The following is a 13,125-nucleotide window of genomic DNA, read 5'->3' on the forward strand; positions in this document are numbered from 1 at the left end:
ACACAATATCACCATTTCCCTCAAATATTGTTCACAAACCAGTCTAAATCTGTGATAGTGAGCACTTCTCCTTTGCTGAGATAATCCATCCCACCTCACAGGTGTGCCATATCAAGATGCTGATTAGACACCATGATTAGTGCACAGGTGTGCCTTAGACTGTCCACAATAAAAAGCCACTCTGAAAGGTGCAGTTTTGTTTTATTGGGCCAGCGAATGTGAGCATTTTCCCACTCAAGTCGGTTACGACGACGAACTGGAGTCAGGTCAAGACCCCGATGAGGACGACGAGCATGCAGATGAGCTTCCCTGAGATGGTTTCTGACAGTTTTTGCAGAAATTCTTTGGTTATGCAAACCGATTGTTCCAGCAGCTGTCTGAGTGGCTGGTCTCAGACGATCTTGGAGGTGAACATGCTGGATGTGGAGGTCCTGGGCTGGTGTGGTTACACGTGGTCTGCAGTTGTGAGGCTGGTTGGATGTACTGCCAAATTCTCTGAAACGACTTTGGAGACGGCTTATGGTAGAGACATGAACATTCAGTACACAAGCAACAGCTCTGGTTGACATTCCTGCTGTCAGCATGCCAATTGCACGCTCCCTCAAATCTTGCGACATCTGTGGCATTGTGCTGTGTGATAAAACTGCACCTTTCAGAGTGGCCTTTTATTGTGGGCAGTCTAAGGCACACCTGTGCACTAATCATGGTGTCTAATCAGCATCTTGGTATGGCACACCTGTGAGGTGGGATGGATTATCTCAGCAAAGGAGAAGTGCTCACTATCACAGATTTAGACTGGGTTGTGAACAATATTTGAGAGAAATGGTGATATTGTGTATGTGGAAAAAGTTTTAGATCTTTGAGTTCATCTCATACAAAATGGGAGCAAAACCAAAAGTGTTGCATTTATATTTTTGTTGAGTGTATATATATATATATATATATATATATATATATATATATATAGTTCTATGCAAAGGTTTGGGCACCCCTGATAATTTTCATGATTTTCCTTTATAAATCATTGGTTGTATGGATCAGAAATTTCAGTTAAATATATCATATAGCAAACACAGTGATATTTGAGAAGTGAAACAAGGTTTGGATGGATGGATAGATGGATGGATCAATGGATAGCTTTATTATCATTGTCATTACAACAACGAGGTTTCCACACTCACATTCCACAGACAAACAGCAATTAATCCACAATTATTACTTGTTTACCGTAATAATGGCACACATCAGAATTAAGACAACACATATACATTTGACATTGTTTATGCGCACTAAACTTGAAACAGTCCGTTTTCCAAATTGAGGCGATGTTAGTGTGTGGTAGCCGCTGCAACTGGAGTCGCACCGCTGGCAGCTTGGGGGGAACGGGACCTGCCGCAGCTAAAAACCACGCAGCCCCTGCAGGGGAAGGAATGATGTTGGCGGGTGCCGGAAAGGGGAGGTGTTGATGAGGAGGGAGGGGTGGGGGAAGGGAATGGAACATGCTTCAGTCCTGTGAAAAACAGTTTATTGTCTTTGTGAGATGAGATAAGAAACAGGCAATGTTCCCCAGGCCGAAACAAATCCCTTTGGAGGAGACAGTCGGGCAATTTGACCTTCAGGCTTGATGAGCCTGTAATGTTATGGTTTCAGCAGTGAAATCACTTTTTAACAGTTCCACTTGCACAACCAAATCCCAATTATGAATTAAGATTATTCACTGGCCTCTTGAAATCTTCAGCTTCAACAGCAAGGCACGCACCTGCTCCAAGATGTCATCCAATTTGCGCCTGAGTTCGAGTCATCGCAGTCTGAGAATGCACTGCCTTGCCAGCCTCGTTAATCATGACGGACAAGCGAGGGGCCGTGGTTCTTGATGCCGCCGTCTTGCCAATTTTCCGGTAGATCAGGGCAGCACATAAGCCAAAAAAGTCCCAGCCCTGCTACCATGAGACCTAAAATGAATAAATCCTCGACGTCCTCAACGGAGAAAGGCACCAAGCATGCAACACACCAAGACCTCTATGAGTCGAGAACATAGCCTGCAGGATATGTTCCATCTGGGCAGGTAGGATCCCCCGGTCCTGACCTTCTTGTAGAAAAAATGGTGTCAATAGCGTTCAGAGACCAGCTGATCAATTCCATAGTTAATCTAATAGTAGTCCAGTAGATCCAGAATCCAATATAATTTGAGGAATTCACAGTCTGGTGAAGTACGGACTTGAAGATTAAAGGCAGAGAACAGAGATAAGGGAGAGTGGAGGAGATGCGACCGCCCTCGTCAGAGTCCCAAGGTGACAGTTTATAGTATTTACAGAAAGTGTGCAATAATTATTTAAATAAAATTGGGCAGGTGCATAAATTTGAGCACCATTTAGCACTAATTATTGGAATGGTCCAATTTACCTTCAACCAGAATCCAGATTCTTAATGGAAGCTGTTGGAAGCGTTTAAAGGCTGTTATTTCTGTAAAAGGTGGCTCTACTAAATATTGATATGTTTTTTCTGTTGGGGTCCCCGAATTTATGTACCTGCCTAATCTTGCTTAAAGAATTATTTCACACTTTCTGTAAATCCTATAAACTTCATTTTAACTTCTAAAATATCACTGTGTTTGTTTGCTATATGATGCAGGGGTGGTGGCCAAGTGGTTAATGCGCTTGGTTTCAGTTCAGAAGGTTCCGGGTTCAAATCCCACCCCTGCCACATTTCTCCATGTAATGTGGAGTTGCGTCGGGAAGGGCATCCGGCGTAAAACTTGTGCCAATTCAACATGCAGATCCACCTTGGATTTGCTGTGGCGACCCCAAGTGCAAACAAGGGAGCAGCCGAAGGGACTTAAGTTACTGTTTGCTATATGATATATTTAAATGAAATCTCTGATCCAAACAACCAATGATTTATAAAGGAATATCTTGGAAATCATCAGGGGTGCCCAAACTGTTACAGACAACTGTATATATCTGTATACACACACACACACACGGGCAGGGGTGTTTGCCAAATAGCACTCTGTTTCAGTGCAGAAGGTTCCCTGCCACATTTTTCCATGTAATGTGGACCTGCGTCAGGGAGGACATCTGGGGTGAAACCTGTGCCAGTTCAACATGCAGATCCACCTTGGATTTGCTGTGGCGACCCCGAATGCAAACAGCTGAAGGAACTTTACATCTTAACATTATCTACACACACAGTTGTGTTCAAAATAATAACAGTGTGTTTAAAAATCACTTCAGCTCAAAATTCTTAAAATAGCTTTTATTTCCATACACCAGAGATCTCAAACCGATTCCAGAAAGGGCTGAGAGGGTGCAAGTTCTCTTTGCATCCTGCCACTCCAGCAGGTGATTTCACTGATGAACTGATTTTGTCTGATCTAAGTCATGTTAAAAACTTAGATTTCTTAAAATGGTTGGATTAAGATAAGGAATATTAAGCTGTTCAAAAATAGCAGTGTCTACATTTTTCTTTCTGTGACCCTTATTACCTTATTGCCGTGCATGTCTCTCTGAAAGTCTGAGTAAAATGGATCATTCCAGACATTGTTCAGGAGAACAGCATACGTTGATTAAAAATTGATGATCTCAATGATTTAAAATGGCAACAAATCCAGAAAGACTTGGAAAAACACCATTCAAATGGATCGAAGAATAACAAGATGGGCAAAGACTCGGACAATGATCAGCTCCAGGGTGACAGAGAAGGTCTAAATGTACCTGTGAGTACTGTAACAATTAGAAGGCATCTATGTGAAGCCAAGTTATGGACAAGAAGAACCCACATAATCCCACTGTTTAAAAAAAGTTTAGAACACTTGTAATTAAAATAGCTAAATCAATAAATGGTTCTTTAGAAACCTTTCATCTGTAAATTAAAACCACCTGTTATTTCAGATTAGATAATTTCTTGTTTAACATAAGGAACCTTGGACATTTATTTTTAGACAAATAAAATAACGGAAATTTTTTTAAGTCTGGTAGATTATTACTTGATTGTTCAAGCTACCTCAAGGAGAAGTGCAAGTGATAAATAATAAAATAATGTGATTAAAGTGAAAATATATATTTAACATTTGTTCATTGTTCATTCAGTTTTTGAAAGTATCGGATCGGGAGTCGGATCGGCAGATACTCAAAATAGGATGACTTGGAATCGGATCGGGGCCAAAAAAACTTGATCGGGACATCCCTAGTTCAAACTGATAAACTTTGTTTTTGTGCAAATATTTGCTCATTTTGAAATGGATGCCTGCACCACGTTTCAAAAAAAGCTGGGACAGTGGTATGTTTACCACTGTGTTACTTCACCTTTCCTTCTAACAACACTCAATAAGCGTTTGGGAACTGAGGACACTCATGATTGGGTATAAAAGGAGCATCCCCAAAAGTCTCAGTCATTCACAAGCAAAGATGGGACCAGGATTACCACTTTGTGAACAACTGCATGAAAAAGTAGTCCAGCAGTTTAAGAACAATGTTTCTCAACGTTCAATTGCAAGAATTTTACGTATTCCATCATCTACAGTTTACATGTAATCAGAAAATTCAGAGAATCTGGAGGACTTTTTAAATGTCTGTGGCAAGGCTGAAAACCAACATTGAATGCCCGTGACCTTCAATCCCTCAGGCGGCATTGCATGAAAAACCGACATCATTGTACGAGTTCTGTCAATAAAGTATAGGTCCTTTTTATTTTTTTCAAAAACTATATGGATTTCATTCATATGTTTTTATGTCAGACATGCTTGAACCCTCGTGCGCATGCGTGAGTTTTTCCACGCCTGTCGGTGACGTCATTCGCCTGTGAGCACTCCTTGTGGGAGGAGTCGTGCAGCCCCTCGTCGGAATTCCTTTGTCTGAGAAGTTACCGAGAGACTGGCGCTTTGTTTGATCAAAATTTTTTCTAAACCTGTGAGGCACATCGAAGTGGACACGGTTCGTAAAAATTCAGCTGGTTTTCGGTGAACATTTTAACGGCTGATGAGAGAATTTGAGGTGATACTGTCGCTTTAAGGACTTCCCACGGAGCGGGACGTGGCGCAGCGCTCACACGCGCCGTCGTCAGCCTGTCTCAAGCTGAAAACCTCCACATTTCAGGCTCTATTGATCCTGGACGTCGTGAGAGAACAGAGAAGTTTCAGAAGAAGTCGGTTTCAGCATTTTATCCGGATATTCCACTGTTAAAGGAGATTTTTTTTAATGAAAGACGTGCGGACGGATTGCAGCGTCAGCTCGCAGCCGCCGCGACGCTCCGCCGGAAAAACACCTCTGTTGGAAGCCTTAAGTACAAGATGGAACATGCCCAGCTGTTAAACAATTTCTCATATACTCACTCCACTGAAAGCCATCAGAAGCCGCCTGGATTTTACAAATGGTTATCAACACGGAGGTGTTTTTCCTGTGCCGCTGCACCGCGCCGGCTGCGTCCCGACGCACGGACCCGTCCGCACGTCTTTCATTAAAAAAATCTCCTTTAACAGTGGAATATCCGGATAAAATGCTGAAACCGACTTCTTCTGAAACTTCTCTGTTCTCTCACGACGTCCTGGATCAATAGAGCCTGAAATGTGTAGGTTTTCAGCTTGAAATAGGCTGACGACGGCGCCCGGGAGCGCTGCGCAACATCCCTTAAAGCGACAGTATCACCTCAAAATCTCTCATCAGCCGTTATAATTTTCACCGAAAACCAGCTGAATTTTTCGAACCGTGTCCACTTCGATGTGTCTCACAGGTTTAGAAAATTTTGATCAAACAAAGCGCCAGTCTCTCAGCAACTTCTCATACAAAGGAATTCTGACAAGGGGCTGGACGACTCCTCCCACAAGGAGTGCTCACAGGCGAATGACGTCACCGACAGGCGTGGAAAAACTCACGCATGCACACGAGGGTTCAAGCATGTCTAACATAAAAACATATGAATGAAATCCATATAGTTTTTGAAAAAAATAAAAAGGACCTATACTTTATTGACAGCCCTCGTATAAAGGATCTTACCGCGTGGGCTCAGGAACACTAAAGAAAACCATTGTCAGTTTACACAGTTCGTTGCTACGTCTACAAGTGCAAGTTAAAACTCTAGCATGCAAATAGAAAGCCATATATCAACAACATCCAGAAAAGCTGCCGCCTTCTCTGGGCTCGAGCTCATTTGAAATGGACAGTGAAAAAGTGTGCTGTGGTCTGATTCAGATTGTTTTTGGAAATCATGGACGTCGTGTCCTCCAGATAAAAGAGGAAAAAGACCATCCAGATTGTTACCAATGCTAAGTTCAAAAGCCAGCATCTGTGATGGTATGGGGTGTGTTAGTGCCCATGGCATGGACAGCTTTCACATCTGTGATGGCACCATCAATGCTAAAAGGTACATCCAGGTTTTGGAGCAACACATGCTGCCGTCCAAGCAACGTCTTTTTCAGGGACGTCCCTGCTTATTTCAGCAAGACAGTGTCAAGCCACATTCTGCACGTGTTACAACAGCGTGGCTTTGTAGTAAAAGAGTACGGGTACTAGATGGCCTGCCTGCAGTCCAGACCTGTCGACCATTGAAAATGTGTGGCGCATTATGAAGCCAAGTCATACATCAAGCAAGAATGGGAAAGAATTCCTCCTACAAAGCTTTAACAATTAGTGTCCTCAGTTCCCAAATGCTAATTGAGTGTTGTTAGAAGGAAAGGTGATGTAACAGTGATAAATATACCACTGTCCCAACTTTTTTGAAATGTGTTGCAGGCATCCATTTCAAAATGAGCAAATATTTTCACAAAAACAATAAAGTTTATCAGTGTCAACATTAAATATCTTGTCTTTGTGGTGTATTCGATTGAATATAGGTTGAAGAGGATTTGCAAATGATTGTATTCTGGTTATATTTACATTTTACACAACATCCCAACTTCATTGGAATTGGGGTTGTGTGTGTGTATATATATATATGTATGTATGTATGTGAGTGTGTGTGTGTGTACAGTGGTATGTAAATGTTTTGCCACCCCTGATGATTTCCATGATTTTCCTTTATAAATCATTGGAATTTTGGCTCAGTGAAATGATATGAAGTTTATATGATTTACAGAAAGTGTGCAATAATTCTTTAAAGAAAATTAGGCAGGTGCATAAATTTGGGCACCCCAACAGAAAAAATACATCAATATTAAGTAGATCCTCCTTTTTGCAGAAATAACAGCTTCTAAACACTTCCTATAGCTTCCATTGAGAGTCTGGATTCTGGTTGAAGGTATTTTTGGACCATTCTTCTTTACAAAACATCTCAGGTTTGTTGGTTTCCGAGTATGGACAGCCTGCTTAAAATCACACCACAGATTTTCAATAATATTCAGGTCTGGGGACTGACATGGCCATTCCAGAACGTTGTACTTGTTCCTCTGCATAAATGCCTTAGTAGATTTTGAGCAGTTTCTAGGGTCGTTGTCTTGTTGAAAGATCCAGCCCCGGCGCAATTTCAACTTTGTCGCTTATTCATGAACATTGTTCTCAAGAATCTGCTGATATTGACTGAATCCATGTGACCCTCAGCTTTAACAAGATTCCCAGTATCTGCACTGGCCACACAGTCCCACAGTATGATGGAACCACCTCCAAATTTTACTGTAGGTAGCAAGTGTTTTTCTTGGAATGCTGTGTTCTTTTTCAGCCATGCATACCACCCCTTGCTATGTCCAAATAACTCAATTTTAGTTTCATCAGTCCACAGCACCTTATTCCAAAATGGAGCTGGCTTGTCCAAATGTGCTTTAGCATACCTCAAGCGACTCTGTTTGTGGCGTGTACGGAGAAAAGACCTGCTCTGCATTACAGCATCTCTTTGTGCAAAGTGCAGTGCATAGTTGAACGATGCACAGAGACACTATCTGAAGCAAGATCATGTTGTAGCTCTTTGGAGCAGGTCTCTGGGTTGACTGACTGTTCTCACCATCCTTCGCTTAGGCTTATCTGAGATTTTTCTTGGCCTGCCACTTCGGGCCTTAACTAGTACTGTGCCTGCGGTCTTCCTTTTCCTCACTATGTTCCTCACAGTGGAAACTGACAGCTGAAATCTCTGAGATAGCTTTTTGTATCCTTCCCCTAAACCGTGATCTAAACCAGCAGCACAATGTGGCTCCACATGCTCCTGCTGCTCACACTGTTTGCGCACAAAACTCTCACAGCGGGATCGTTCACGCCTGCCCGACCGTGTGTCCCTCCTGACATTGACTCAATGTTTTGGGTGTTCGCTCATTCGGGCTGTTTCGTTGTGATTCACCCTGATTCCTACTTATTCGTGCTGTGTGGGAAGGGGCCCTAATAGCTGGACAGGCGTCCCCCACTTTAAAAGTACATTTTAGTGCGACTCCTGATCATTCCTGTCATTGCTACACTTAAAAAGTCACTTTCATGTGAAGGCTGCAGTAAATTTTGCAAATTAGGGCTGAAACGATTACTCGAGAAACTCGAATAATTCGATTACAAAAAATGTTCGAGGCAAGTTCTGTGCCTCGAAGGTTTATTTAATGTTGTAGTGCATATGCCAGGCTCTGGTGTGTGGTGCTGCAACATCCTCAGAAAAAAACAGAAGAAGACTAGAGCGTAACAGCTAATCAAATTAGCAATGATCGCTACACCTTTCCAACGTGACACACAGTAAAAAAAAAAAGGCCTTTTAAGAGAAAAATGGTCCACATTGATCATCTGAAATTGACCTACTGCACATTTAAAGCGAAGCAGTGTGTTTGTCTATTTTAAAAAACATTCGGCCCGCTCTACATGGGGAGAGAGTATTCGCCCTGCGGCTGGCTGCTGTCTCTCTGCCCGGTGTGAGGGGAGCCCCTCACACCACTACAGCTCTGTTCCCGGCCACACTGACAAACAGTTTCTGAAAGATGATCCTCTCAACAGAAGTCCACTCTTTCATCTGTGTTTTGCTCAGACTCGCACTGAGTGTTTCGCTTTTTAATTTTAACTTTTGTAGGCAACACACAATGCTTCACAAACACTGTAACTTTAATAAAATAAAAAACTGATATTGAGGCTTGCATGTTCAACCTCCAGCTGAAATGCATCTGCTGAATCGTAGAAAAATAGGAATTAAAAAAAAATCACACAGGGACCTTGTCCACCAACATTAAAAACACAAACAACTTAAAAATGGTTAATAAAACAAACTAGAAAGACACAACCCATTGCCATTTCAGCAGCATGTCAAGACTTTGGCGCAGCGACATTGTGCCATTGCTTAGTAGGGAGAGTCCTTGAATATTGATATTTAAAAACTCAAACGTACTTTTTATCTGATTACTCGATTAATCGCCAGAATAATCAATAGAATACTCGTTTACTAAAATAATCAATAGTTGCAGCCCTATTGTAAATATGTTTCTTTAATGTAAACAGCATTTGAGCGTTCTTTGTGTTGCAGGGAATGAAAAGAAATTCATCAAATTCCAGTTAATTAATTTTGTGCTCACCCCTTGCCACTCTTTGTCTACAACACACAGAGAAATCCACACGCACATCTAGATGATCTCGGCTGATATGATTCATTCTGTGCGCAGAAAAAACATGCAGAAAACTGTTCTCTGTGAGATCCACCAGCAGAACACAGCATAACTATCCACCAGTTTGCTTCAGTACCATTGATGAAACAATAATTAAACGTCTAAAAAAGCAGACTTTTTCTGAAATTGCCTGTGCCTGAATCTTTTTTCATGTTGTCATTATGGGGTGTTGTGAGTAAAAATGAATTTACTCTATTTTGTGAAAAAAAAGTGAAGCACTGTGAGTACTTTCCAGATGCACTGTATATCTTCACTGGTTTTTGAGATATTTGGGCTTAAAAATGAGCTATGACACTGGTTTTTACTGCAAAAAGGACTGGTACAGAAAAAGATGCCAAGTTCAGTTAATCACAGCTTTTCAACTTTTCATGCTGGATGCATGAAATTTACAGGAGTCGTTCTCTCTGAAGTACTATAAAAGAAGATCCACAGTTGCATACATGTCAGTTTATAGCTTGCTGGAAAAGGGTTGTTTTTTTTTTTTGTTGTGTTTTTTTTTAAAGACATTTTTTGTTTGTGCTTTGGAGCAGTTTTGGCCCTCTGTATTTCCACATTGAAGCACATCAGGTCTTTCAACTTTTGGTATTTTTGTCATATTATGCTACTATTATCACTAAGTATTTTCAAAATGAAATTTTTCTGTTTTATGAGGCATGAAATTTAAAAAATAAAAATTCTGACCTATATTTCAAATCCAAATTGCTCATGTATTGATAAGGTATGAATGAAGTTTGTATCTTGAACCAAACTATATTTTTTCAGGTATCAAATTTGTAATGTTTCACCATAAACATAAATGTAAATTGCAGAACCACTGTACATAAATCAATCAATCACACAAATATATCAAAGGAGCTAATTCCTGAAAGTTTTAAGCATTTTGTATGATTAGTTAGTAGTTATAACGGTAATACTTCAAAACTAATGACTTATTGAACTGAGTATCTTTTTCTGTACCAATCATTTTTGCATTAAAATTAGTGGCATGCTCCTTTTTAAAGCCCCAGTACCTCAAAAAGGCTGAAGTTTTGAATGCTGTTGACCTGGAATAATAACAAATTGGAGATGGTCAGTCTGGAACATTTTCTGAATTCTGGTGATTTGACCTTCTCCAACACAGCACTCAAAAGTTTTAAAGCTCACTGCAGTACATTACAGTTATTACATCATGTGGGATCTTTGTAAATTAGGCTCACAGTGCCTTGGAAAATAGGCTGATATCTGTTCTTTGACATTTTCAGGGACATTTTACTCCAATTTTATTTTACGATGACAGTGGCTTATGAGCAGAATTATAAATAGTGATTTTATTCATTTATTTATTCATTTAATCTTACACTTTATTTGCTACTTTTATGTGCAGTTTGCCACACTTAAGGTGTTTCATTTATATTCAGAAAGTGTGATTCTCCTGATGTGTGATAACAGTGTTATCACACATCACAACAGTATTTACTCAGCTTTTTGTCAAAAACCAAGCAAAAAATAACAAATTTATTATAATGAATCACAGTACTTCTACTATCACCTTCAGTCAGTTTGCGACAGAACTCTATCAATCCAATTAACACAGTTCCACGATATGTACACCAACATCAGATTGTTTCCAAGCTGGTGTTGTTGCCTACCTGTAGATGTCTTGTCTTGAATGTCAGAAGTCAAAATTTGTTTTTAAAAAGAGAATGAGGATGACAACACTGCAGTTCTGTGCAGCAGAGACTGCTATCCATGTAGATTTCCTGATACTTTGAACTGATGCCCAGGTAAAGATGTGACACCTGGTCAGCCTTATCGCTATTTAACCAAAGGAGGAGGGATGAGTGATGCTCACACAAGAAGACTGTTCTGATTGAAGGTGTGTCTTAAAAAGACTGTGACTTAAGGTGTCGTAATTTTTTTTTTTTTTTAAGCCTCGCCAGCCTTCTGACATCACACACGTAATTTCTGAAGTGTTAGGTGCTGAAAAATAAGAGTCTTAAAGCAGGTGAAAAGGAAAGACTGTTATTACATGTACAAATAATAAATGGGCTTTATTTCTATGATTTTTTTTTTTTTTTTTTTTACTTGATGTAGATGCTAAACAATAATGCTTCACACACACTGCACGCCATGCAATGCACCCAAATGCACACCAAGAACTACACACCTCAGGACCTTGCTCACAGGTACTTTAGTGAGTTCAAGCTCCCCAAAGAACCACAGATAAGGATGGGCATACATGACAAGTGGGTGCAATACTAAAACAGGGGTAAACAACAGCAAATGTATGAGATGCACAGTGGGATTTTTTTTTTTTTTTCCTTTTTCACAAAAGCATTTCATTTTGAGCAGATCATATCATATGACACTGTTAAACTCCCCAGACAGGATCTGCGATGATACGATGACAGTCTGGCTTTACATGGACTCAAGGAATGCACACAAGAAGAAGTAGATAAAACAAGCTGGCCTGTGAGAAAAGCAGTGTTGTCTGTTCCAAAGCAGTATGCAGTATTTTGTTTTTTATTATTAAAACACACACACACACACCCAGTGTCTTGATTAGTTCACAATGGGAGAAAATGTTTGAAGGGGGAAAATTTGCAAAAAGGCAGAATTTATTTGTTGACAGAATGTTGTTTAGAGGCCTCATTGTATCTTGTACAACACTACCTCTAACCTTGGTGATTCTGATGTTCCACAGGAGTCTGTCTCAGGCCCCCTGCTTTTCTTCCTTTATACAGCACCCCTTGGGCATATATTGGGATTACCTGTCATTACTATGCTGATGATGCTCAGTTGTACATGCTGATAACTGCTGGTAATCTCATACACATAAAATCAGAGGATTGCCTTGTGTCAGTGAAAAGCTGGATGTCCAGCAGTTTCTTACTTTTAAACTCGGACATGACTGAAATGATGGTTCGTGGTCCAGCGAGACATCGGCATCAGTTTGACCAGCTAACGCTTAACCTAGGCTCGTGTATCATACATCACACTGGCAAAGTGAGGAACCTTGGGGTGATTTTTGATCCCACATTGTCCTTTTGACCTACACATTAGAGATATTGCAAGGACTGCTGTCTTTCACCTGCGAACATAGCGAGGATTCGTCCCATCCTGTGTATGGCTGATGCTGAGACCCTGATTCATGTGTTTGTCTCTTCTAGATTGGACTATTGCAATGTTCTATTTTCTGGTGTAACGCAGTCCAGCATTAGGGGTCTCCAGTTGGTTCAAAATACTGCTGCAGAAAGTTTGATCACATTACACCCATTTTGGCGTCTCTTCACTGGCTTTCTGTCTCTGTGAAGTTGGATTTTAAGGTTCTGCTGTTAACCTATAAAATTATTCACGGACTAGCACCTCCCTACTTAGTTGACCCTACGTACTGGAAGGGGTTCTGCGTTCTCAGGGCGCAGGGCTACTTTGTGCCCCTAGGGTGAATAAAAAGTCTGCAGGCCACAGAGCCTTCTCTTACCCTGCACCTATTTTGTGGAATGATCTCCCTATATCAATAAAATAGTCGGATTCATTAATAGGGACATCAAAGTTTATATGGACTCGACATCTGTTTTCTTATTTTGCGTGATTTGTAA

The 13,125-nt window shown here is 40.6% G+C and overlaps 1 protein-coding gene across 2 annotated transcripts in view; it reads right to left on the bottom strand.

Moving 5' to 3' along the window:
• Positions 1–11,388, bottom strand: part of LOC117504807 (putative GPI-anchored protein pfl2) — a 29,617-nt gene extending 18,229 nt beyond the window's left edge. Inside the window, exon 1 of one of the 2 annotated variants that reach the window (XM_034164324.1) lies at positions 11,176–11,388. The gene's annotated coding sequence lies outside the window, so the exon portion shown is untranslated. The remainder of the gene's footprint in view (positions 1–11,175) is intronic. The other variant, XM_034164325.1, reaches the window with a different exon arrangement.
• Between the last annotated feature and the right edge of the window lie 1,737 nt (positions 11,389–13,125).

The sequence above is a fragment of the Thalassophryne amazonica genome, chromosome 23 (assembly GCF_902500255.1).
Source record: "Thalassophryne amazonica chromosome 23, fThaAma1.1, whole genome shotgun sequence".
Classification (NCBI taxonomy): domain Eukaryota; kingdom Metazoa; phylum Chordata; class Actinopteri; order Batrachoidiformes; family Batrachoididae; genus Thalassophryne; species Thalassophryne amazonica.